Below are 27,353 nucleotides of genomic sequence, written 5' to 3'. Positions count from 1 at the left end.
ATTAAGTGAAATAAGCCAGGTTAGGAGAAACAAATACTACATGAGCTCACTTATATATGGAATCTAAAAAAGTCAAACTCATAGCAGTAGAGAGTAGAGTGGTGGTTTCAGAGGCTGTGTGGGAGAGGGCCAGGAGTGGACGGGGAAAGGGGAGGCGCTGGTTAACGGGTACAAAACTTCGGTTAAACAAGAGGAATACGTTTTGGTGTCTGATTACACAGCTTGGTGACTGTAGTTAACAATAATGTATTGTATATCTCAAAATAACAAAAAGAAAGGATTTTAAATGTTGTACCACAAGGAAATGATAAGTATTTGAGACAATAGGTATGCTAATTATCCTGACTTAATCATTCCACAATGTGTACATGCATCAAAACATCGCATTGTACCCCACACATGTATGCAATTATTATTTGTCAATTAAAAATAAAATGAAATGTAAAAAAGCTCTTACACATGTATATTCTAATTCCAGATGTTTGTTTCTTATTGATCACAGATGTGGCCAGTAAATGGTTCTCTCTGTCTTTTGAGTTTCCATTGCCCTGTAGTACCGTTTGAGATCAGGTAATATGATGCCTCCAGTTTTGTTCCTTTTGCTTAGGATTGCCTGGGCTAATCAAGCTCTTTTTTGGTTCCATATGAATTTTAAAGTAGTTTTTTCTGGTTCTGTGAAGAATGTCATTGGTAGTTTGGTAGGAATAGCATTGAATCTATAAATTGCTTAGGCAGTATTAGCCAAAATTTTCTAATGAACTTCTGTTTTCCCACTCTACATCGTGTTTATAATTTCTTTGTTAAATGCATAGAATGTGTTCAAGATTTGTCCAGAAGCTCCTGGGGTCTTATGCTTCTGAGTTGCACAATTGTATGCCAGGCAAATAACTATAAGACCTCGAGACATAGGCACCAGCTCTTCAGCGAGTTTGATATTGATAAACTGGAGCCAAGGTTTGATATTCTCTAAAGGGAGGTGGATGAGATAGTGAGAAGGGAGTGGAGGTAGATCTGGAAGCCTGAGCCTGGATGTTAGGCTTGCTCCTGCACTTGCTCCTCTGCAGTCTTGAGCCACTCAACTGTTCTGGTTCACCTCATCAATTTAGGCATAATAACTTCTACACCACCTATGTTATACACATGGAGATAAGATGTAACAAGATCAATGGCTTCAGTGTACTTTCATTCACCAAAGATGATATACACATGCTCTGTGTTAGATGCCGGGTCCTAGCGGGAAGCAGGACTGCCTTGGTAGAACTTAGACTCTCATGTGAAGACAAACAATAAACAAGTAAACAATAAGGAATTACAAATCAGGACAAGAAATCAAGGAAACTATATATTGCATTTAGGGAGGGGTGCTTAAATAGGAAGATCATTAAGAGGAATTGATGTGTAAGCCAAGGCTTAAAGGATGCTTGAGAACTGTGATGCGTAGTGTGTAATGTTAGTCCATGATTCTGATATCAAAAACCCTAGCGTGGATGTTTACACATGTATGAACATCATAATCATCTGAGGCACATCCTTCAAATTGCAGATTCATGGACCTTCCTCTGGTGGGGGTTGGGGGAGTCTAATTTAGTAGGACTGTGGTCACGCTCTAGAATCTAGAATCTGCATTTTTTAAAAGCATCCAGATGATCCTGTTGATCTGTTAAGTTTGGAAACTATTGTCTTGGAGAAATCCTACTGAGAAGCAAGAGTTTCCTTTCAAAGGAATGACTATGGCTTAGTCTTCCTTAATTATGCTTCTCGTCTGCCATGCTTCGCTTCTTATACCAACCTCCACAATTTGGACACTTCTGTGATCTAGGACCCTGAGCCTCCCCAACGCTGCTGTGGGACTTGTTCCCTTTTTCCCAGCAGATGTACTCTATGAAGAGAAACTTCTGGATGCTGTTAAGTGGGAGAAGGGGGCTGTATTTCTAGTGCATATTGGAATTCTGGTGTATACCACTGTATGTTGAGTCGACTGCTGTGGCCTGGTTTGGCAATCTAAGTGCTTTTTGTAATTTTATACCTGCAGGAAATATGTTTGGAATTCCATAAAAGTTGGCATGAAGAATTCTCACGCCATATTTCATTGTATCTTTGCCCTCTGCCTAATTTTAATATAACTTTAATATACTTTGTATACATATTTAATATATTTAATGTAATTGAGTGGTTTCAAATTGAGTGGTTTCTTGAGTGAAACTAGAAATAGCTCTTATTTTGGGATCATAGGTTCTACTGAAGCCCATTTGAGTCTTGGGGAAAAGGAACCGAAGCTGCTTCCTCTCTTCTCTCTCCCTCCTGGGGGATTTCAGGGGAGCCAGTAGCAATTTATTTGAGAACATTAGAGTAGCCATTGGGATTTACCCATGAGAGTTTTTTGGTTTGTTTTAGAAATCCTCCTTTGCTCCAAGCTGTGTTTTAAAAAGGTTGGTTGCTAGTTGTCCAGTAGACTAGTGGCTGGCAGGGTGTGGCTCGTGTCAAACAATCTTTTGGAACACAGCCTGTCACCTTCTGCTTCAATGGAGAATAGTGATTCTTAGTTATCTCGGATGTGCACTCCATCACTTTTTATGCTCAATCATTGCTGCCTATAAGACCACCCAAACCTGAATGATGACTATCATTCTCTGATAAGAGGAAGGAGTTAACACCTGGCTTGTGAACATATTTATCTTAATAAAGCACAGGGAGTTGTTAGAGCTCACCCTCTTCTTTCGTCCAGGAGAATCCAGAAGTGTCAAGGTTTCTCTGGCAGGAGCCCAGCCTGCAGGTTGGGTGAGAAACTCATGAATAAGACTCTGACATGTGTGTTCACCTCTCCCTTGGAATGTCTCACTTTTATTTCAGCACAATTTCCGTGTTCACCTCCTAGGGGTAAGGTGGAGTGGGTAGCCTCCTGCTTGGTATGCTAATAACCAAAACAGATAACCAACCACCTTCCCTTTGTTTTCCTTGGCATGCTGAAAAAGGCATACACAAATACTAATAAGAGCATCAGAGAAATAAATAAACTCAGAAACTACAAGAAGCAGCTGGGCATGGTGGCTCATGCCTGTAATCCCAGCACTTTGGGAGGTCAAGGCGGGTGGATCACCTGAGGTCAGGAGTTTGAGAACAGCCTGGGCAACATGGTGAAACCCCGCCTTTACTAAAAATACAAAAATTAGCCAGAGGCATGGTGACCCGTGCCTACAATTCTAGCTACTTGGGAGACTGAGGCAGGAGAATTGCTTGAACCCGGGAGGTGGAGGTTGCAGTGAGCTGAGATCACGTCACTGTACTACAGCCTGGGTGACAGAGTGAGACTCCTTCTCAAAAAACCACAACAACAAACAACAACAACAACAACAAAAAACAAAATACAAAAAGCTTACAACTTGGGTAATTTTTAAGGTATAGATTTTAGATGTTAGCAAAAATGTCTTGCTTACAGGACTGATTTTATTTTATGCTCTTTCTTGAGAATTCTAATGTCTAGCCTCAGAGGGCAGTGAAAAACTCACATATATCTAATCAGACTTAATTTTTGCATGGTCTCTCGCTTGCTCCCACAAGGAAGGCAACTCTCTCCTAACCTTCTTTTCCTGTAGTTAGAATTCTTATTTTTCAACATTTCTTCTTGGATGCTCTTTGAGATTTCTTCCTTTCCTATCCCCTTCCCCAGTGGAGAGGTGAGGAAGGGAGTGTGGAACTCAAACTTTATTTTATTTATTTATTTTTTAGAGACAGAGTCTTGCTCTGTCACCCAGGCTGAAGTGTAGTGGCATGATCATCGCTCACTGCAACCTCAAACTCTAGGGCTCAAGTGACCCTCCAGCTTCAGCCTAATTTTTCAATTTTGTAGAGACAGAATCTTGCTATGTTGCCCAGGTGGTCTTGAACTGCTGACCTAAGCAATTTTTCCACCTTGGTCTCCCAAATTGTTGGGTTTACAGGTGTGAGGCACCACACCCAGCTATACACTTTACTGAGCTTCAGAATCACCTGAAGGGCTTGTTCAAACCCAGATTGCTGGGCTCCACTCCAAGAAGGTAGAGGCAAGCTGAGAATTTGCATTTCTAAAAAGGGTCCAGGTGATGCTATGCTAATATCACTGGTTTGCTAACAAGACTTCATTTTGTTTTCTTTTTGAAACAGAGTGCAGTGGCACGATCTAAGCTCACAAGCCATTCTCCTGCCTTAGCCTCCCAAGTAGCTGGGATTACAGGCACCCGGCACCATGCCTGGCTAATTTTTTTTTTTTTTTTCTGAGATACAGTCTTAGTTTGTCACCCAGGCTAGAGGGTAGTGGCGTGGTCTTGGCTCACGGCAACCTCTGCCTCCCAGGTTTAAGTGATTCTCCTGTCTCAGCCTCCCAAGTAGTTGGGGTTACAAGCGTATGCCACCATGCTCAGATAATTTTTTGTATTTTTAGTAGACATGGGGGTTTCACCATGTTGGCCAGGCTGATCTCGAACTCTTGACCTTAGATGATCAACCCACCTTGGCCTCCCAAAGTGCTAGGATTACAAGTGTGAGCTACTGCACCCGGCCAATTTTTTGTGTTTTTAGTAGAGACAGGGTTTCACCATGTTTCCCAGGCTGGTCTGGGATTACAGGTGTGAGCCACTGTGCCCAGCCAGTAATACTGTATGTTCTATAGAACATGAAGCTCACAGGCTTCATTGATTGGTTCATTAATTAATTCATTCAACAAATATTTTTCTCAGACAGAGCTGTGGGTGCTGGAGGTTATGCTGATGCACAAGATGAAGTTCTTGCCTCAGGGAGCCTCTATCCTGGTGCAAGAGGCAAACATACATCGTGCAATGTTTGTCTGGGATAAGGGCTATGAAGAAAAAGCAAACAAAGTAGGTCTCTTTGTAGGAGAGTGGTGGCCAGGGAGGATCTCTTCGAGGAGATGAGGCCTCCAGGGAGAGGAGTGACAGGGGTAAAGGCCTGAGATAGGAAGGTGTTTGGTGTGTTGGAGCCTCAGCAGGAAGAGGCTGGTCTTACTGGGAGTTGAGGCAGGGAGAGTGGTCAGAGTGGGCGGCAGAATGTTGGTAAGAGTCACACACAAAAATATTCCTGTGACCAGATACGTTCAGGAAATGTTCGTTTCAACAACATTAAAACTTTTTTTTTTAGTTAGTTTTTTTTTTTTTTTTAAACGGGGTCTTGGTCTGTTGCTCAGGCTATAGAGCAAGCTATAGGTGCAATCCCAGCTCACTGCAGCCTTGACCTCCAGGGTTCAAGTGATCCTCCCACCTCCTCCTCCTCCTGAGTAACTGGGAATGCAGACATGCACCACCAGCCTGGCTAATTCTGTTCATTATTTTTGTAGAGATGAGGTCTCACTGTGTTGCCCAGGCTGGTCTTGAACTCCTGGACTCAAGCAATCCTCCCACCTCGGCCTCCCAAAGTGCTGGGATTATAGGTGTGAGCCACTGCATCAGGCTGACATTAAATGTTTTTCTTTATTGAAGAATTTTCCTAATGTTTTTATTGTGCTGTTCCCCATTATTAATCTCCAGGAGAAGGATAAGGTATTTTTTTCTCTCATTTACATGACCATGAAACTTACTCCCTCAATCACCTCGCAGACCGATGTTCTTTGAAATGCATTTGGGAAATCTTGATCTAGCAAGTCCTACTCTCTCATTTTCTAACTGGGAAAACTGAGGAACAGAGAAATGAAATAGCCTGTTTCAAATAATAAAGCTTGAGGCGACATGAGGCGGTGGAAGGAACACTGAGTTTGGAGGTGGAAGATGAGGTTTGAGACTTTGCTTTTGCGTTTTGTGAATGTGGAGATTCACAAAATGGGAGATTGCACTGTTTGCTCTCTGAGGATCCTGGAGTCACTCTGGGTGAGTGACTACTGATTTTTTTTGACTTGGGAGTCTTGTGTCAGTTAAGCCAAAGGAAAAGCACTGGGAGATTCACATAAATACATTCATCAAATACCACCATCTAGGTTATTTTTGCTTTCAAATGAATATACTTCCCAGACAAGTAATTAAAATAAAATCTGTCAGAGGATGTGAAACTCTAAATCATAAAATGTTGGTTAAAAAAAAAAAGAAGCAACGGAGAAAGACTAAGATCTATGGTAATGTACTTTGCTGTAAAATATTTTAGCATTGATTTCCATTTTTATGAAATTCATAGTTGATTTGAATACAAACAGTAAATCTCACAACAGGTGAAATCTATCTTTTTCTTGTTTGCTTTCCAAGGAATTGTTGAGGAAATAATTAGGAAAAAAAAGACTCTTGGATTTTAGTTTTTTACTAGCTATACGAGTTACTTTGGATTGATTTTTCTTTATCTATAGGAGGGATCCAAATATTCCTTAAGGTCTTTACAGCTCTACTAATTTAAAATATCTATATTTGACAACTTTTGCCTTGAAGGGATGTTAGCAATAGAATCTTGGTCAAGGTGTGACACGGACCTGAGGGTTCTGAGGACTTAGGATGTGAGCTGTGTATAGGTAAGGTAAAGTCATGATAAATAATTGTGTTAAAGAGAAGATGCCAGTTGGGAGCTCTTTGGTGAGATTTTCCTAAGGAATTCTGCTGTTCCTATAGAGCAACAAAGTTTGGGGATTGTTTAAAGAAAGAGTGAAGGTGTATAAGTTCCATTATTGTCTGTTCACAAGTGTGGGTTCTCCTCATTCTGGGCCCAGGGTAGGAATGTACTTTCTGGCCCCCTTGGGGTTGGATGGGGCCATGTAACAAATTCTAGACAAACAGTCCCATGTAGTTCTGCAAGGGATATATCCAGGCCAGAACACTGAACTGCCAGGGGAACACCCTTTTCCTCTGTCACAGGGGTGGCAACATTCTGGTGTCATCAACCTGGGTTCTGGAATCAGAAGTCATGGAGCAGATATCCCAGATGACCCTTGAATGGATTATGAATTGTGACCGAGGAATAAACCTTCGTGATTATAAACCCTAAGATATTTAAGCCTGCTTGTTACTGCAGCGTAATGTAGCCTATGCTGACTACTGGATTCAATAAGTTGAGAAATCCCAATGAATCAAAGGGAGAGCAGCCATCTGGTAAATAAATATATTAAAGAAAAGATGCTAGTTGGTAGTCCTTTGGTGAGATTTTCCCTAGGAATTCTGCTGTTCATACAGACTAGCAAAGTTTAGAGACTTGGCTAAAGAATGAATGAATGTGTTCCATTGTTATCTGTTCAAACTGGTATAAGCTATAAAGCATATCATGCAAGAGGCAGTATGCTAGTTTGGGCAGGCCTCTCCTCCTCCTTCTCCTGGGAGGTCAAGGCTGCAGTGATCTGTGATTGTGCTACTGCATTCCAGCCTGAGTGACAGAGCGAGACCTTGTCTCAAAAAAAAAAAAAAAAAAAAAGTCAAGCATTTGTGAATTTTCAGAATGTAAAATACCAAGGCTTTTCCAAATCAGATAAATCAGGAATGTTCACCTTTACATCCAAAAAAAAAAAAAAAAGGAAAAAGTTCAAATACAAGTTCAGCACAATAATGTAAAACCTTAAATAGGTGACCAAAATTCAAATTATCAACAGATAGCTCAATTTGATGGATCTTTCAGTAAACTTTAGTTTGAAACAACAACAAAAAATACCATTTACCAAAACATGAAAATTATTTTCAGGAAATTATTATCTAATTTGAAAAAAAAAAATGGAATCCATGGCAAATAAGAAAAATACAAAAAAGGAAATCAACCTTTGATATGGTTTGGCTGTGTCCGCACCCAAATCTCATCTTAAATTGTAGTTCCCATAATCCCCACACGTTTTGGGAAGGACCTGGTGGGAGGTAACTGAATCACTGGTTATCCTCATGCTGTTCTTATGATAGTGAGTTCTCAGTACCTCTCTTTGCTGTTGCCATGTGAAGAAGGACATTTTTGCTTACCCTTCTGTCATGATTCTAAGTTTCTTGAGACCTCCCCTGCCATGCTGAACTGTAAGTTAATTAAACCCTTTTCCTTTATAAATTACTCAGTCTCAGGTAAGTTCTTATAACAGTGGGAGAATGGATTAATACAACCTTTATAGGAATTAAGAGAATATAACGGACAAATAAAAACTTCTTAAATCAATAGCGTATCCTGCATTATTGTGTGTAGAAAACTATAATTAATGTAATGTAGTTTTTGTTAGTTGCATAATCTAAAAGTATGAAAAAAATTTGATTATATCTCTAAAAAGACCACAGAGTTGTTATTGAAATACACATTTCTTGAGACAATGGGCAAAGTTCCCATTTGTGGAATATTTCTTTTTATTTGTGGGAAGTATCTTCTTCTTTTCATACAGTGAAACGAAGAAAAACTGTACTAGATGAGAAATCTTTTTCTCTAAAGTAAGCTTATTAAATACCTCCAATAATATAATACTTGTAAAATATAAATTTTCAAAACTCAGACTTGAAACAGGTTATTATTAAACAAACACACTCCTTGGCAGTGTTTTTTCAAAAGTTAAACTGTTTAAACCACCACACTGTGCTTAAATCGTATTTCAAACTTTTATACCTAGTGCTTTTATGTTCTGAATGTAGACTCTCAATCTAATGACAGTCTAGTCTGAGCCCTGCAATATGTATACAAGCAAGGAACATTTCACTTCAAACCAAAAGAAATGATTAATCTTCTATTTTTGTCAAAATCATAATATTAAGATAACTATAAAAATTAGGATTTATCCATGGCCAATTTATGGTATTCTATGGAAACCCTTTCTTTATTCCTTCTTTACTTTCAGCTTCCACTTTGGAAACTTCTTCATCCACCTTTTATTCCTCCTCCACGTTGTTAAAAGATTGAGAAGATTCTGGTAATAATTTTTTGGACTGGTGCTATGGCTTGGATCTGTGTCCCCGCCCAACTCTCATGTCAAATTGTAATCCCTAGTGTTGGAGGTGGAGCTTGGTGGGAGGTGATTAAATCATGGGGGTGGCCACTCATGGATGATTTAACACCATCCACTCTGTGGTGTTCTTGTGATAGTGAGTGGGTGAGTTATCATGAGATCTGGTTATTTAAAAGTGTGTAGCACCTCTTCCCTCTCTCTCTGCCTCCGCGTCGGCCATGTGAAGTTCCAGCTTCCCCTTTGCCTTTGCCTGTATTGTAACTTTCCTGAGGCCTTCTCAGAAGCCAAGCAGAAGCCATCATGCTTCCTTTACAGCCTATAGAACCATGAACCAATTAAACCTCTTTTCTTTATAAATTATGCAGTTTCAGGTATTTCTCTAGAGTGGTACAAGAAAGGACTAATACAGAAAATTGGTACTGAGGAGTGGGGCATTCCCATACAGATACCTGAAAATGTAGAAGTGACTTTAGAGCTGGGTAATAGGTAGAGGTTGAAAGAGTGTGGAAGGCTCAGAAGAGGACAGGAAGATAATGGAAAGTTTGGAACTTCCTAGAGACTTGTTAAATGGTTGTGACCAAAATGCCAGTAGTGGTATGTACAATAAAGTCCAGGCTGATGAGGTCTCAGATGGAGATAAGGAATTTATTAGAAACTAGAGTAAAGGTCACTTTTGCTATGCGTTAGCGAAGAGTCTGGCTACATTGTGCCTCTGCTCTAGGAATCTGTGGAACTTTGAACTTGAGAGAGATGATTTAGGGTATCTAGTGGAAGTCATTTCTAATCAGCAAAGTGTTCAAGATATGGCCTGGCTGCTTCTAACATTTTATTCTTATATGTGTGTGCAAAAAAATGACCTGAAACTTGAATATATATATATATATATATATATATAATGTTTGAGACAGAATAGTGCTTTGTTCCCCAGGTTGGAGTGCAGTGACATGATCATGGCTCACTGTAGACCTCTGCCTCCCAGGCTCAGGTGATTCTCCCACCACATCCTCCTGAGTAGATGGGTTTATAGGCATACACCAGCATGCCTGGCTAATTTTCTTGTATTTTTAGTAGAGGCAGGGTCTTACTGCGTTGCTCAGGCTGGTCTCGAACTCCTGGTTTCAAGTGATCCTCCTGCCTCAGCCTACCAAAATGCTGAGATTACGGATGTAAGCCACTGCACCCAGACCTGGAATTTATATTTAAAAAGGAAGCAGAACACAAAAGTTTGGTAAACTTGCAGCTTGGCAATGTGGTAGAAAAAAAAACCCCTCATTTTCTGGGGAGGAATTCAGTCAGGATGGATAAATTTGCATAGTTAAAAATAAGACAAATATTAATAGATAAGACAATGGGAAGAAGGCCTTGAAGGCACTTCAGAGGCCTTCATGACAGCTCCTCCCATCACAGGCCCAGAGGCCTAGAAGGGAAGAGTGATTTCATGGGCCAGACCCAGGGCCCCCTGCCCTGCACAATCTCAGGACACTACTTTTCACATCCCAGCTGCTCCAACTTCAGCCATGGCTCAAAAGGTCCCAGGTACAGTTTGGGCCGATGCTTCAGAGGGTGTAAGCTGTAAGCCTTGGAGGCTTCCATGCAGTGTTAACCCTGTTAGTGCACAGAGCACAAGAGCTGAGGCTTGGGAGCCTCCACCTAGATTTCAGAGGATGTATGGTAAAGCCTGAATGTCCAGGTAGAAGCCTGCTGCAGGGTTGGAGCCCTCATGGAGACTGTTTACTAGGGTAGTGCAGAGGAGAAATGTGGGGTTGCAGTCCCTACATGAAGTCCCCATTGGGGCACTGCCTACTGGAGCTGTGAGAAGAGGGCCACCATCCTCCAGACCCCAGAATGGTGGATCCACTGTCATCTTGCACCTTCAGCCTGGAAAAGTCACAGGCACTCAATGCCAGTCCATGAGAGCAGCTTTGGGGACTGAACCCTCTAAAGTCACAGGGCAGAGCTGCCTAAGGCCTTGGGAGCCCACCCCTTGCATCAGAGTGCCTTGCATGTGGGACATGGCGTCAAAGGAGATTCTTTTGAAGTTTATGATTTAATGACTGCCCTGTTGGATTTTGGACTTGTTGGACCTGTAAGGGGTCTGAAGCCCCTTTTACTGAATTTATCTCTTTTGGAATGGGAGTATTTACCCAATTCCTGTACCCTATTGTGTCTTGGAAGTTACTGACTTGTTTTTGATTTTACAGGGTCATAGGCCAAAGGGACTTGCCTTGTCTCAGATGAGACTTTGGATTTTGGACTTTTGAGTTAATGCTGGAATAAGTTAAAACTTTGAGGGAACTGTTGGAAAGGGATAATTGTATTTTGCAATGTGAGAAGGATGTGAGATTTGGGAAGGGCCAGAGGTTGAGTGATATGGCTTGGATCTGTGTCCTCTCCCAAATCTTATGCTGAATTGTAATCCCCAGTGTTGGAGGTGGGGCCTGGTGGGAAGTAATTGGATCACAGGGGTTGTCCCTCATGAATGGTTTAGCACCATCCCCTCAGTGCTGTTCTCATGATAGAGAGTGAATGAGTTATTGTGAGATTTGGTTGTTTAAAAGTGTGTAGCACTTCTTCCCTCTCTCTCTTCTTCCTGCTCGGGCTATGTGAAGAACCAACTTTCCCCTTGCCTTTTGCCACAATGGTAAGTTTCCTGATGCCTCCCCCAAAGCTGAGCAGAAGACGTCATGCTTACTGTACAGCCTGCAGAACGGTGAGCCACTTAAGCCTCTTCTCTTTATAAATTACCCAGTCTCAGATATTTCTTTAGAGCAGTGCAAGAATGAACTAATATAACAAGTATGGCTGCAGTATGCACCTTTTTAAGGACAAAGGCAATCTGACACAAATATCATAAAGAGTCCTAAAAACGGCCCTGAAAGCAGAATTGCTAAAGCAAAAACTGTATACAATTTCCAAACCAGTAATCTAAAGTCTTCAGTAAAATAGCATGGCAAATCCTGATCCACATAGAGTGCTGAGAGTGCTGACATACTGCTCATCAGAAAAGAACCTGAACCAAACCATGATGGAATTGGTTCAATAGTCTTCCACTCTTCATCACTTATAAAGTTTCTGAAGTCCTTCTTAGTCCTTGGACCCTGATGGTGTCTAAATTCACCATCTTTACAATGATAAATAGTAGGAGAGCAGTTATGATGAACTGTCTACTCAGTCCTGGCTGCCCTGCGACATCTACTTTTGCTACATTAACCTCAAGAACTTCTCCCCATTCAGCAAAACTTTCCCATTCTGGTGGAAGCTTTTGACAAGAGGGGTACCACAGGGCACAAAATTCTATAATCCAGTCTCCTTCCAGCAACTGTCTTCAGTTCTCATCCATGATAATGCATACATCTCTCTGCCACCTGTTCTGTTTCTTTTCATGTCCTCCAAAGCAATAGCACCAGGACTGCCAGGGAAACCATGACTCCCAGAGGGTGCCATGTCTGCTGCTTGCCCACTTCACAACAAGTGAGGCAGCCTCAGCAGACTTGATCTCTCTGGGCCCTGGTTTCTCCATCTGCATAAAGGGATAGTAATATTATCTAGCTCATAGAATTGTTGCAAAGAATAACTGTTAATATATGTCAAGACCTTAGACTAATGCTTGGAATGTAATAGGCAGTCAATAAATCTTAGCCATTCTTCTCTCTCCTCTACTCCTTTTCTCACTCATTTTTAAAAATTTTATTTATTTATTTAGAGACAGAGTCTCACTCTGTCACCCAGGAGTGCAGTGGGGCGATCTCAGCTCACTGCAACCTTTGCCTCCTGGGTTCAAGTGATTCTCATGCCTCAGCCTCCCGAGTAGCTGAGATTACAGGCACATGCCACCACACTCAGCTAATTTTTGTATTTTTAGTAGAGAGGGGTTTTGCCATGTTGGCCAGGCTGGTCTCAAACTCCTGACCTCAAGAGGATAGGCCAAGGCTGATCCATCTGCCTCAGCCTTCCAAAGTGTTGAGATTATAGGCATGAGCCTCCATGTCTGCTCTATTATTTTTATTGACATGGGAAAAGAAAGACTCAAAGGATAGACATCTGTGAAAGTAGCCATCTTTGGGTAGTAGGATTCCGAATGACTTTTATTTCTTTCGATTTTTTTTTTTGATACCAAATTTGTGTGCACTGAACTTAAGTTACTTTATAGTTAGGAAAAATATATTATTTAAAAACAGTATATTGGCTGGGCACAATGGCTCATGCTTGTAATCCCAGAACTTTGGGAGGCCGAGGCAGGTGGATCATTTGAGGTCAGGAGTTTGAGACCAGCCTGGCCAGTATGATGAAACCCCGTTTCTACTAAAAACACAAAAAAAGTGGCTGGGTGTGGTGGTGCATGCCTGTAGTCCCAGATACTTGGGAGGCTGAGGCAGGAAAATCGCTTGAACCCAGGAGGCAGAGGCTGCAGTGAGCCAAGATCATGCCACTGCACTCCATCCAGCCTGGGCAGAGAGTGAGATTCCATCTAAAAAACAACAACAGCAACAAAACAAAACAAAATAAAAATGGCCCCCAAACCCCAAAAAACACTACATTTACTACGATTTTTTTTCCCAAAGAGTGTATACCACTCACTACATTAAGTCCTATGATTAGTGCTTTTACCTCAGTTTTATGACCTACTTCCATTAGCTTTCACCCTCTTCGAAACATCTTCCATCTTGACTTTTTAATTTCATTAATGATTTTTTTTTTCCCCTTGGCTACCTGTTGTTGAGACCAGTGAATCCCCTGGTCTCTAATAACTTATCAAGTCTTATGAATCTTTTCTCCTAAACCTCTCATACTACTGTCCACTGTCCCAACCTACTTCTGATCCTTACCACTTCACGTCTGGACTATTGGGTTTTTCTTATCCATCGATTTCCTTTTAATTCTTGCATAGTAAAGTCAGACAAATGCTCTTAAAATACCACCTTATATCATTCCTTTGCTCAAACACTAGCAGAGGCTCCTTACATTCCCCATTGCCGAGGATAAAATCCAATTTCCTGGCTCGACATTGAAAGCTGTCCACATTACTCAATCTCTGCTATCTCAAATAATTCACCACTTACCTTATTTATGGTCTTTTCCTACCATACTTCTGTACAGTAGCACTTTTGCCCTCCTGCTTCCTTTGTGTCCAAATTTTACTTGTCCTTCAAGATCTTGCTTAAATATACACTCATCTGAAATGTTCATTTTTTTTCCTTCGTAAATTGCAATAGCCCTGCTCCCTTTGGCCATTAATCACACACTGACTTGAGATTTTCTTATGTTGAAATGTTGTTAATCTATATCTTTTAACATTTCTGTTGTCTGTTTCTTCTCTCCAACTAAATTATGCTATTTCTAAGGGTGCTTACATTTTCTAACACCCTAGTGCTTTACAGAAGAAGATGGGTAATAGCTAGGATATTGACAGACGAATTAATATATCTAATATTTGATAAAAATAGATGCTAGAATAAAAATACTTCATTTTATTTAAAAGCAAAGACAGAATTTTGACTTGGATCTTTTCCTTGTTGACTTTGTTTTGACTTTACTATTTATAATGTTGTTTATCCTGATAGTCTGAGCTTCTTTTAATGGTCAGATCAATATTTGCTTGAATATCTCCCAAAGCAAGCTTTCTGTAATTCACTTATTAGAGAAAGTCTTTAAATTCTTGGGTATAGGATTTTAAAAATGAAATAAAACTCCAATTAGTAAAATCCTAGTTTCAGAGCAAATGCTTCTGTTATTAATGACCTGGATGCTGTCCCACTGGACTCTAGGTTCCTTGAGGGAAGTTACTATTTCTCAGTCGTGTCCATGATCTCAGTACCTAACACAGCCTCTGCCACAAGGTGTGAACTTGCTGTGTTAAATGAAAACTGCAGAGCAGTACTGCAGACTTGGAAGGAGGGAAACATTATATCTCAGATAATTTTAAATGTATTAAATATTTGTCATGAATTTAATATTTTTCTTCTAAACAAACAAAGCACAATTTTTAATGACTGTAATTTAACAATATAGTATCCCTCCCTCAAATCTCTTGTCTCCTGACTCAGTACATCCATGTCTTGGATTTACAGTGTCTACTCATTTGATCGTGATTGCTGCCATTCTGGTTTTGCAGAGGTTTCACGTTTCTCTGTCCCTGCAGAGTGATTATGCTGAGATGGCTCTGTGTGTGTTCTTGGCCCCAGTTTCTGCACCTTTGAAATGTACCCTAGAACACTCAGGTGGTGGGTGGTGATAGGAGCTCAGCTAGCCAAGAATGAGGGAGCAAGAGGATGTGATCAGAGGACCTTTAGGATGCAGGAACAGAGGAAGCCTCAGCTCTGCACCCTCTGACAGTCAGCAGAATGGGGAAATTCCAGGCCTTTATTCTTTTCCCTCCTCCCTACCTTCCTTTCTCTCCTCCTCCCTCCATTCCTCCCTCCCTTCCTTTCTCCCTTCCTTCTTTCTATGTAAGTAACATTGGAAGGGAATATGCTGTTTGTACAATGGCAGTCCTGGCAACAGCTCTCTGTTCTCTTCAAATCCCCTGAAGTCATGATGTGCCTCTGGCCTTTGTTCTTTCTGGTTCTACTCACCCAGCTGTTGCTCAGTCTTCCTGGGCTGCAGTCTGTTTATGATGTCCTCAGAATGTCAGCAGGCTCCCTTCACCAATCCCATGTGACTGCTGATCTTCACCTTCACTGCCCTTTATTCTTTTTGCTTTTAGTTTATACTGCTCTTGTTTATTGTAGTTTAAAGCTGCATATTATTTTGATGTGTGCATGTATCATAGTTTCTTTCCTCTATTTATTTTTATTTTGGAGATAGGGTCTCATTAGATTGCCTAGGCTGTAATGCCGTGGCTATTCACAGGCACAAGCAGAGCTGACTGAAGGCTCACACTCCTGGGCTCAAGTGAGTCTCCCAGCTCAACCTCCCAAGTAGCTGGGACTACACGTGTGTGCCACCACACCTAGCTCTCTTTCCTCAATTTTAATAGTTAAAATTTGTTAGGAATATTAGGTCTTTAGGTGAGATAAATGTTACAAATATGTTTCTCCCACTTTTCTAGTATTTATTATTATTACTTTTTTAATGTTTAATTTTTGTGGGTACATAGTAGGTATATATATTTGTGGGTTATGTGAGATGCTTTGGTACAGGCATGCAGTGTGAAATAAGCACATCATGGAGAATGGGGTATTCGTCTCCTCAAGCATTTATCCTCTGAGTTACAAACACTCCAATTACACTTTTCTTTCTTTCTTTCTTTCTTTTTTTTTGAGAAGGAGTCTTGCTCTGTCACCCAGGCTGGAGTGCAGTGGCATGATCTCGGCTCACTGCAACCCTACCTCCTGGGTTCAAGTGATTCTTCTGCCTCAGCCTCCTGAGTAGCTGGGATTACAGGCATCTGCCACCATGCCCTGCTAATTTTTGTATTTTTGGTAGAGACGGGGTTTCACCATATTGTCCAGGCTGGTCTCGAACTCCTGACCTTGTGATCTACCCTCCTCGGCCTCCCAAAGTGCTGGGATTACAGGCGTGAGCCACCACACCTGGCCCAATTACACTCTTTTAGTTATTTTAAAGTGTACAATTAAGTTATTATTGACTATAGTCACCCTGTTGTACTATCAATATTTTTATTATTTTAAAATACTCTTTATTGTATATATTTGAGGTTTGCAACATGTTGTGGGATACATATATTAATAGATAGTAGAAAGGTTACGGTAGTGAAGGAGATGAATATATCTGTCATCTCAGTTAATTCTTTGTGATAAGACAGCAGCTAAAATCCACTTATTTAACAAAAAACTCAGATATGCAATATAATTTTATTAACTTTAGTTCTCATGCTGTACGATAGATGTCTAAACTTGCTCATCATACCCATCTACTATTTTGAATTCTTTGACCTACATTTCCCATTCCCTGACCACTCCCCCACCCAGCAGGTGGTAACCACTGTTTCATTCTCTTTCTGTGTATTTGAGTTCTGTTTATGATTCCACATAGAAGACTCTTACTGTCTTTGACCACTTACTGGATGATGCCTCAAGGGAGATAAAACTTCTTGCCTAGGGAGCTAAAACTTCTTGCCTTTCAATGTTCAGGTTGATTCTCCTAGGTTTTAATTTTGTCACACATCCAGCACTCTTACTTGCATACTGATTTTTGAGACAGTATGGGTCAAAATTGTTCACAAAACGCAAAATACGTGGACAAAAGAGAAACCAACAATATGGAGACATATTAGCTTTGGTAGATTGGCTGAAGGTGATGGTGCTCTATAGTAGCTAAGGCCCATTAACCAAGAGACACAGTGTTGTGTCCTGGGCCAGTTTTACTGCTTGAGAATGCATTCTGTTTCTTGGGGAATGAACACACACACAATACTGAAACCGATGACTATGTGTGTGGAATAAATACATATGTTTGGGGATATTTCAGAGACAGATAGTATTTAGATGAATCAGCACAGGGTGTGGTATCCTTAAGCACAGTAGACATGGATTCCAGAATCATGCCAAATTACTTGCATTCAAATCTTTTAGGTTTGGCTTCTGAAGGAACTCAACCTAAGACATTTGCAATAGCAAAGACTTTCATATTTGTGAGAAGATAATTTTAGATTATACTAAGACTATAAATTTAGTTGGGATGCTTTCCTTGTTCCTTAATTAAGGTACACAGTAGGGAAGCGTCTTAAAGAATAAAATGCTAATGCATTATATTGTTATAGTATCTAATTAATTGTTTGAACAAGATGAACATTAAAAATGATAATTATATGTATAATCAGTTTATACGAAGGTTGTTAGAGTGAATTGTTTACTGGAGATATGAGGGGTGATTATCATATCACTCTAGCCTCATATACTATGATGTTAGTAATTCTTAGAGTAATATGTTTATAAACCTCCGCAAGATGTAATCTGAGCGAGGAGTTTGCAAGCTGAGTTGGCATGATATGGATGAGTCCGAATCCAAATTAATAAGTTAAATGTAGAATACACAGATAGGAAGATTGAGGGCCACTTGAGCTGCATATGGGGATGGTGGGCTAAGGTAAGTAATGAGATTTTCACAGGTCTCAGTATACAAGTCCTAGACTCAGCAGATTACCATCCAATTCCGTACTAACACCTTGAGCTCTTGTACAGTCTTTTTTTTTTTTAAATCAAGTTTTCCCCTATAATGGTAGAGTAAACATAAATTTCATACTTATGGGATAAGCATGCTTCACTAAAGGAAGCAAAGCTCCTTAATGGGGTAATTGTTAGTGTGTAATTTTGGTTTGAGTTGCTGAACTAGTGAATAATCTCAGGGTTGCCTTCCTGAAATAATTTGAAATTGTGTGATTTTTTTCTTTTAAATCTACCTCTGGATTTGTTATGTAGGACTCTAATGAGATTAAAATCCTATAATCAGGAACAGAAATGTCATTCAAAATGAGAAAGCCAATAAAAGAATGGGCTAATAACAATATTGGGTTTGATTCATGATTTGGGAGAAGGGTTTAAAACATTTATATATCATGTACCTTGTAAAAAGAGTGTTTTTAAGTCAGTTTGTGTAAAACAGTCTCTTGAAAGTAGTTTTGACCTCAAGGTTGTTGGGAGATTAAGGAGATCATGTATAGCTAGTGCCTGGCATCTGTTTGCATATACCAGTTCTCATAATGATTTTCCACTGCTACTATTCCTCTGCTATTACTTCTATATTCAGCTAAAAGCTTTGAGATCCAATAGTTAGTTCACAACTCACGTGATGGCAAAGCCTAATCTGACCTGATTTGTGGCTATTTTCAAAATCATACTTAGTGTGAATACTCATTCATTTGTTGCAGAAATATTAGTGTGCTTGATTTTGGAATGCCATTCCGGACTTTATTGAGATGTTACATAACATACAGCCTCAGGCACCATTTTACTTTTGTAACATGTGAAAAAAATCTTAATTCCAAGACACATCCAGCTTTAAGGGTTTAGGCTGAGGGATTGTGGACCTGAAGTCATGTTATCATCCAATCTGGGCAACCTTGATTAATTGCCATGGTGCATAAGCACATGCGGATGCTGATAACTAGGGCTGTCTGCGAAACTAACTGCTTCTTTCGGGTCAGTGGCCGGATACTACTCAATTGCAACGATCATGTGGCATAAAGAGAAAGTTATATATTTGAAGCATTTCCAGTGGGGGAAAAGGAAAATGATATGTCAATTTAGGGCACGTACAGGTCTGAATCTTGATTGGTCAGAAATGTATCAGAAGTTGGAAAGAATAATGTTACTCTTTGTAAGAAGAGGTTGATGTGTTAGTGTTAGATGCCACGAGTTGAAATGAGGTAAGGCTCCTTCCGATTTCATCCTGTGGATGATGATGTGGGACTCTGGCTGCATTCGTGGGGAATGGATGAGGACAAGTCAGCAGGAGGCAGCTGCTCAGCCCTAGGTTACAAAGGGGTTCCATTGCCTTCTGCCATGCAGACAGCTTTGCAAATTCAATCTACTAACATTTAAATGCATCTTCACTCTTTCTTCCACAATTTTGGAATGGATCCTTAACTATTCTCTATTTTCTTAGACTGAATTGTCAAGGCTTTTACTTAATTTCTTTTAGGCTGTTTAAGTAATCAAAGTATTCATTAATTTAGAGCTTTCTCCAAATATTTGACATATACATCATTTTCCTCAATTATCTACACAGTTCTACGCAAGATAATTTTTTGAGGGATTCTAGATGACCAAATATGTACTTTAGCTGTCCATTTTGTAGATTACTACAAAAACAACTATTAAGTTGTTGTTGTTGTGTGTGTGTGTGCACCCACATTTGCCAAATCATGAAAAGATCACTTTCCTGGGGAGAACAAAATAAATGATTGTTTCTAAGGGTTCTTACTAATGAATAGTATTACCCAAACTCCATTAGATGAGCTGCAAAGATGCATTGCACTTGTAAAAATTTGGTACATCACATTAATTGTTGTAGCTTAAGCACTGAAGCCTGCTAGGGACGCTTATAATTATTTTTAAAATGCTCCTAGTATTTGTTTTTTTGTCCCTCAGCATATTTGCCTATTGGTGAAACTTCCTGGAAGTAGTTAAAAATTGAGGGATTGGATGGATCACGAGGTTTATAAGATCGTGATAAATCTGTATCATTGACAATAAGCTAAACAGTTGTCACGTATGAAATAATGTTACTTATTCAGGCCATCCCCGATATGAAATGCAGAGCTCTTAAAGAGTATGAGATAATTAGATACAACTAGAAGCAATTTTTGGTGATCACAGTTGACATTTTTATATACTAGTTTCTTTGGTATTTTTAGAAGTATATTAACTTCCCATTTTGAACTATTAAATATTACATAATAACTATGTAATCTGTAGTCAGGCCTCAGAATTAATGCTCTATAAGCGATGAGGTTACTCCAGAAATGTCCTTGAGAATTTGATAAAATGTGTAAGTAAATTTAAAAATTTCACATAGTGTATTTATACAAACATCTCTATAATAACTTTGCTCTGAAAATTATAATAGCTTCTATGACTATTCAGGATTCTCTATTTAAAAGGTTAGGACTTGGTGTCGAGATTTCTTATGTATTATTTGACTGTTGCACATATTAGTATCCTTCTGCTAGGAGAACAGCAATGGTGGTTTGATTTCTTTTGGATGGTTTGCTTTTGATATTTGTTGGGTTAAAGTGTGATTTCATTTGTGGCTATATTTAAATTACATGGGAAACCATGGAGTGTAGAGTAGTATTTGGATTTCAAAGTCGGACAGACTTGGGCTTGAATCTACTGCTTACTAGCTTTGTGAATTGGGTGCATTTCTTTCTATTTCAAAGATGAGACACCTTCTTCAAAGTGCAAAGTAACTAAACTTGTCTTTCAGATAACTTGTTGGTAGGAGTTACTATTGTGTTTAAAAAGCATGCAGGAGGCCGGGCGCGGTGGCTCAAGCCTGTAATCCCAGCACTTTGGGAGGCCGAGACGGGCGGATCACAAGGTCAGGAGATCGAGACCATCCTGGCTAACATGGTGAAACCCCGTCTCTACTAAAAATACAAAAACTAGCCGGGCGAGATGGCGGGCGCCTGTAGTCCCAGCTACTCGGGAGGCTGAGGCAGGAGAATGGCGTAAACCCGGGAGGCGGAGCTTGCAGTGAGCTGAGATCTGGCCACTGCACTCCAGTCCCGGCGACAGAGCGAGACTCCGCCTCAAAAAAAAAAAAAAAAAAAAAAAGCATGCAGGAAGCACTTTGTAAGTATTCATTCTCTTCTTCCTTTTCTGTCTCCTGAAGTCTATAGTTATTGGAACCACTGTTAGGCATTTATCATAGAATAACATGTCAATAATTATATTTTTTGCATCAATTTTACTGAGATGTAATTTTAACATACAATAAGATTTACTAAATTTAAGTATAGAATTTGGTCACTTTGACAAATATCTATAGTCCTATATTTACCACTGCTATCATGATAATGTTTCCATCACCCGAAATGTCTGCTTGTGCCATTATACAATCTCCACCCCCTTCTTGCCCCCAAAACCATTTGAGATGCCCTGTAGCACTAGTTGTGTGAACATGTATTTTAATTTATCTTGGGTAATCTAAGAATAGAATTACTGGGTCATATGGTAAATGCCTCTTTCTTTCTTTCTTTCTTTCTTTCTTTCTTTCTTTTTCTTTTCTTTCTTTCTTCTTTCTTCTTCTTTCTTTCTCTTTCTTTCTTTCTTTCTTTCTCTCTCTCTTTCTCTTCTTTCTTTCTTTCTTTCTTTTCTTTCTTTCTTCTTTCCTTTCTTTCTTTCCTTTCTTTCTCTCTCTCTTTCTCTCTCTTTCTCTTCTTCCTTCCTTCTTTCTTTGATTTTCTTTCCTTTCCTTTCCTTTTTTTTTCCCTTTCCTTTCAATTCCTTTCTTTTTTCTTTTCTTTCTCTTTTTTGAGACTGAGTCTTGCTCTGTCGCCCAGGCTGGAGTGCAGTGGCACAGTCTGGGCTACTGTAGCCTCTGCCTCCCAGGTTCCAGAGATTCTCCTGTCACAGCCTCCTGGGTAGCGGGGATTACAGGCACACACCACCACGCCTGTCTAATTTTTGTATTTTTAGTAGAGATGGGGTTTCACCATGTTGGCTAGGCTGGTCTCAAACTCCTGATCTCAGGTGATCCACCCGCCTTAGCCTCCCAAAGTGCTGGGATTACAGGCGTGAGCCACCGTGCCTGGCCTGTATGTTTAACTTTCTAAGAAACTACCAAATTGTTTTCCATCGTGGCTGTACTTTTTTGCGTTCCCACCAGTGATGTATGAGAGTTATAGTTGCTCCACATCCTTGCTACTACTTGATATGGTCAGTCTTTCTAATTTTAGCCATTCTAGTGACAGTAGTATCTCATTGCTTTTATTAGCACTTACACAATAATCAATGGTGTTAAATATTTTTGCATAGGATATTTTCCATCTTAATACCTTCTTTGGTAATACAGCTGTCCAAAATTTTTGCTCTTTCTCTATCAGTGTTTTAATCTTCTAATTATTGAATTGTAAGAACTCTTTAAGTATTCTGGGTATGAGTCTTTGCAAATATTTCTCCCAAACCTTGGTCTTGCCTTTCTAAAAAATAGACTTTAATCTAGGTGTAGCTTTTTAGGTTAAAAAAGATTTTTTTTAGAGTTTTAGGTTCACAGAAACATTGAGAGAAAGGTACAAAGATTTCCCATGTATTCCCTGCCTCACACATGCATAGCCTCCTCCATTATGGAGAGTCCCACCAGAGAGGTACATTCATTATAAGTGATGAACTTACATTGCCACATCCTTGTCGTCCAAGATACATAATTTACATTAGGATTCATTCTTGGTGTACCTCTTATGGGCTTGCACAAATGTATAATGATGTATCTCTGCTGCAATTATCATTTCATTCTCCATATAGGTCTCACACTCTTTTTAGGAAGGGGCATGGCCCTCTTTTTCACTCCTAATATTTAACATAAGATATTTTAAAAGTATAACTTACCAAATAACTACTGATTGATTAATGATTAGGGAATAGGGTGTTTTGGGTAATTCCAATTATCTGACAACCAGATATGCAAATTCCATTTTCTAAGACTTTGGTAACAAAAAAAAATACAGTTAACCATAAAATTGACATCATCATCATCCTCCTTTTGTGAAGATACCTTTTTTAATTTTTAAAATTTAAAAATTAAAATTAAAAATTTTTATTTTAAAAAAATTATTTAAAAAATTTTTGTGGGTACAGAGTAGGTGTATATATTTATGGAGTACATGAGATGTTTTGCTACAGGCATGCAATATGAAATAAGCACACAATGGAGAATGGGGTATCCCCTCAAGCATTTATCCTTTGAGTTACAAATAATCTAATTACATTTTAAAAGTTATTTTAAAATATGCAATTAAGTTATTATTGACTATAGTCATCCTATTGTGCTATCAAATAGTAGGTCTTATTCATTCTTTCTATATTTTTTTGGTACCCATTGATCTGAAGACACTTTAAAGTCTGGTATGGTCTCAGAATAATAATTTTAACTATAAAGTCATATATAATAATAGAAGTAACAATAATGATCATTGTTATAGCTGACATTGATGAGCATTTAGTGTGAAGGGCTTTATGTACATTGTCTCTTTTACTGCCCTCAGTAACTCTTGGAAGCAGATAAATTATGATCTACTATTTATAGATGAGGAAGCACATTCAGTGGGATTAAGTAACTTGTCTAGGATCACAGAGCCAGTCCCTGATAGAGACCTACACAGACATCTGATGCTAAACCCAGTACTCTTTTTTTTTTTTGAAGCCAGTACTCTTGCAAACCTCTTGAATATGAGTTGAGTCATAATTGCCCTGAGTGAACGGAATATTACTTAAAAACTTTTTAAAACAAAATGCCTGGTATTAGATGGGTCATTTGGTACTTTTGTCTTTTTCATAAGAGTAGACTGCAGACTACTCCACCTTTCCAAATGAGAATTTTTTTCTACTACTATAAATTGAAGTGTTGTGTGATAGAAAAAATACAAAAAGCTTAGGCATGTTAACTTAGTAAGTAAAACTGTATTTACAAGTTATCTTTCTTATTGTTAGATAACAAAAATACAAGGATTACCTATTTTGTTTTTTGTTTTTTTTTGAGACAGGGTCTTGCTCTGTCTCCCAGGCTGGAGCGCAGTGGCAAGAACATGGCTCACTGCAGTCTTGACCTCCTGGGCCCAAGATATCCTCCCACCTCAGCCTCCTGAGTAGTTGGGACCATAGGTGCATGCCACCACAACCTGGCTAATTTTTTAATTCTGAAGAGATGGGGTCTTGCCTTATTGCCCAGGCTGGTCTTGGACTCCTGCAAGACCAAGCAATCTTCTTTCCCCAGCCTCCTGGGTAGCGGAGATTACAGCAATCTTCCCACCTTGACCTCCCAAGGTCTTGGGATTATAGATGTGAGCCACTGTGCTAGGCTGGATTATCTATTTTTTTTCAAACTTTTAATATAATTTTTGATGTTTATTTATTTATTTATTATACTTTAAGTTCTGGGATACATGTGCAGAATGTGCAGGTTTGTTACGTAGGTATACATGTGCCATGGTGGTTTGCTGCACCCATCAAACCATCATCTAGCTTTTAAGTCCCGCATGCATTAGGTATTTGTCCTAACGCTCTCCCTCCCCTCATGCCCCACCCCCTGACAGGCCCCCATGTTTGATGTTATCTATTCTTAATTCAGATGAATTTATTATATTATTTCATTGATGAAGTGGTGATAAAGGAAAATGCTTTAAGTTGTGATAATAGACTGAGTGCAGTGGCTCATGCCTGTAATCCCAGCACTGTGGGAGGCTGAGGCAGGCAAATTGCCTGAGGTCGGGAGTTCAAGACCAGCCTGACCAGCATGGAGAAACCCCGTCTCTACTAAAAATATAAAATTAGCTGGGTGTGGTGGCACATGCCTGTAATCCCAGCTACTTGGGAGGCTGAGGCAGGAAAATCGCTGGAACCTGGGAGGTGGAGGTTGTGGTGAGCCAAGATTGTGCCGTTGCACTCCTGGGCAACAAAAGAGAAACTCTGTCTCAAAAAAAAAAAAAAAAAAGTTAGGATAATCATAGTATCTACTACATAAGGTTGAAGTGAAGATTAAATAAGAAAATGTATATAAAGGCCTTAGCACAGTATCTTACAGACAACAAATGCTCAATATTATCTTATAGTAGCAGTCAATGACTGTTAACTTTGCCTACTAATATGCCTCTGAATTCAAGAAAAAACTTTACGAGGAACCCCAGTGCAGGCAGCCTTACTTAAAGTGTACCTAGACTAATTCCTGTGGATTGATGCAAAAAACATGGTAGCGTTAAAAGTGTCCTAAAGGATTTATATCACTCAAATGTCTATAAAATCCAATGGATGGCCATGGTGATGCCAATGACTGTGGGGACTTTGCACAAGACATCGTTCCGGTTGTGCCTCGGTGTTGCCCTGAACTTGGATCTTTACAATGGAAATCTCATTTCTTCAAGTGCTTGGAAAGCATAGTGTGTCACACAGATGCCTGTTTACCTGGAAGGTGCTTCCTGGCAGTGACTTAGCCTTCCCAGGAGATAAATTTAAGCTGCTCTTAACAGCTGGTATGCGATTCTGAGGCTTCACCGTAATTACTGAAGTAAATGGCATGCAATATATTTGGCATGTATTTTCCAGATAATGTACATTTCCCTGCCATCCTTATGGAAACCAATTAGTGATGAAACTGGAAAAGAAAATCTAATAATGAGCTTCTTTTTCATTTAGAATGCTTTTAAGCCTCCTGCTACTAACAGCTCCAAAAATATTTTGAGATTTTCAGCTCTTATGTGATTTTTTTTTTTTTCAGTAGCAGAGTCCTGTATGCTTCTTTTTTATTTGAATAAATTTATGGGGTACAGGCATAATTTTATAGTGTTTTGGGTAATTGGGTAATACCATGTATAAATGGCATAGTGATGAAATTAGGGCTTTTAGGGTATCCATCACTCAAATAACATGCATTGTACCCGTTAAGTAATTGCTCATCATCCACCACCCACCCTTTCCCTTCCGAATCTCCATTGTCTATTATTCCACAATCTACATCCATATGTACACATTATTTAGCTCCCATTTATAAGTGAGAACATGTGCTATTTGTCTTTCTGTGTCTGGCTTGTTCCACTTAGGATAATGGACTCCAGTTCCATTCATGTTGCTGCAGAAGATATAATGCTATTTTTTATGGCTGAATCGTATTCCATTGTATATATGTACCACATTTTCTTTATCCAGTTCTCCATTGATGAGCACTTTGGTTGATTCGTATCTTTGCTATTGTGAATAGTGCAATGATGAACGTGTGAAGGCAAATATCCCTTTGATATATTGATCTCCTTTCAGTTGGGTAGATACCCCAGTAGTGGGATTGCTAGATCAAATGTTAGTTTTATTTTTAGTTCTTTGAGAAATCTCCATACTGTTTCCCATAGTGGCTATACTAATTTACATTCCCATCAACAGTGTATAAGAGTTCTCTTTTTTCTGTATCCTTGCCAACATCTGTTATTTTTTGTCTTTTTAATAATAGTCATTCTGGCTGGTGTAAGATGATGTCTTATTTTGGTTTTAAATGGCATTTCTCTGATTATTAATGATGTTGGGCATTTTTTTTCACATGCCTGTAGGCCATTTGTATGCCTTCTGTTGAAAATTATCTATTCATGTCTTTTGCCCACTTTTAAATAGAATTATTTTTGTTGTTGTTGAGTTGAGTTCCTTATAAATTCTGGATATCAGTCCCCTGTTGTATATATGATTTTGCAAATATTTTCTCCTATTCTGCAGGTTGACTGTTCACTCTGTTGACTACTTCTTTTGCTGTGCAGAAGCTTTTTAATTTAATTAAGCTTCTTATAATTAAAATTTTAATACTTTTTTGTGTTTTGGAGAAATGTACCCTTAAATGAAAAGAGGACAGACTTTGGGTTCAGATAGAGTCAAGTTCTAATTTGGGCTCTACCACCTACTAATTGCTTATCTCCTTAACTTCTCAGGGACTCAGCTTTCTCATCTGTAAATTGAAAATGACAGTATGTTTTTTTCCATAGGAATGATAGTGTTGATGGCACAAGTAATGTGAAGCACCTAGTGTAGTTTCTGAATGGTAGTCATTAAATAACAGTTATGATTCTATTTCACTTCAGCATGAATTATAGTTCTATTAAAATACTGCTTTGGGTTTACACCTTTATAAGTTGAACCTTTGAGATACTGCCTGCTTTGGAAAAATTGATTTTACAAATAAATTTTCTTTTTATGCAAATAGTCTTTTGATTTCTATGCATAATTTTGTTCTAGGTAGTTAACATGTTAAAACTATAAACTTTATAGAGAAATGGCTTTTTCAGATGTGCCTCTAAACAAAAATTTACCCATACTTCTGTGGCTTAGAGTCATAGCTTAAATAA

General features: G+C 39.1%; 1 protein-coding gene and 1 pseudogene across 4 annotated transcripts in view; one reads left to right on the top strand and one right to left on the bottom strand.

The window, feature by feature from the left end:
* Window positions 1-27,353, top strand: part of SLCO5A1 (solute carrier organic anion transporter family member 5A1) — a 163,980-nt gene that overhangs the window by 22,976 nt on the left and 113,651 nt on the right. The window lies entirely within an intron of this gene.
* LOC117079581 lies at window positions 11,677-12,301 on the bottom strand (annotated as a pseudogene).

Source organism: Trachypithecus francoisi, unplaced genomic scaffold (genome assembly GCF_009764315.1).
Source record: "Trachypithecus francoisi isolate TF-2019V2 unplaced genomic scaffold, Tfra_2.0 Lachesis_group7, whole genome shotgun sequence".
In the NCBI taxonomy this organism is placed as follows: Eukaryota; Metazoa; Chordata; class Mammalia; order Primates; family Cercopithecidae; genus Trachypithecus; species Trachypithecus francoisi.
The sequence above is the reverse complement of the archived record's forward strand: the minus strand, read 5'-3'. Positions and strand labels throughout refer to the sequence as shown.